This window comes from Penaeus monodon, chromosome 25 (genome assembly GCF_015228065.2).
Source record: "Penaeus monodon isolate SGIC_2016 chromosome 25, NSTDA_Pmon_1, whole genome shotgun sequence".
NCBI classification, from domain to species: Eukaryota; Metazoa; Arthropoda; class Malacostraca; order Decapoda; family Penaeidae; genus Penaeus; species Penaeus monodon.
Genome location: NC_051410.1, coordinates 1,977,217 through 1,977,685, shown reverse-complemented (window position 1 = coordinate 1,977,685; position 469 = coordinate 1,977,217). Strand labels below are relative to the sequence as shown.

The window sequence follows — 469 nt, the reverse complement described above, 5'->3', positions numbered from 1 at the left end:
ATCCTCTCACCTATCGACTCTTCTGACCCTTTTTTTGTCCTCTTATCTATCCACCCTCCTTACCCTTTTCACCCTTTCATCCTTGTCTCTCTTTCGCCCATTATCCTTCTCATCCTTGCACCCTTTCCTCCTCCCCGTTCGTCTCACCTCTCCTCCACCCATCTCCTCCTTCCTCTCTTTCACGCATCGCCCTCCTCGCCCTCTCTCCTATCCACTCTTCCTCCACTCACCTCCTCCTTCCACTTTTCGCACCTTTTTCATCCACTTCTCCCTTCTTACTCATTCATCCTTATCCTCTCATCCCCTCACCTATCTACCTTTCTCAGCCTTCTCTGGACTGTGATAATGAGGCTAGTTGTAATAATGATAGATGTGTTAAAAATCCAAGTTGTGATAATGGTAGATGTGTTAATCACCCAAGTAGTCATAATAATAGATGTGTTAATATACCAAGTTGTGATAACGTTAA

General features: G+C 44.8%; 1 protein-coding gene across 1 annotated transcript in view; it reads right to left on the bottom strand.

Annotated features, from left to right (window-relative positions):
* Positions 1–469, bottom strand: part of LOC119589479 — a 24,491-nt gene that overhangs the window by 4,689 nt on the left and 19,333 nt on the right.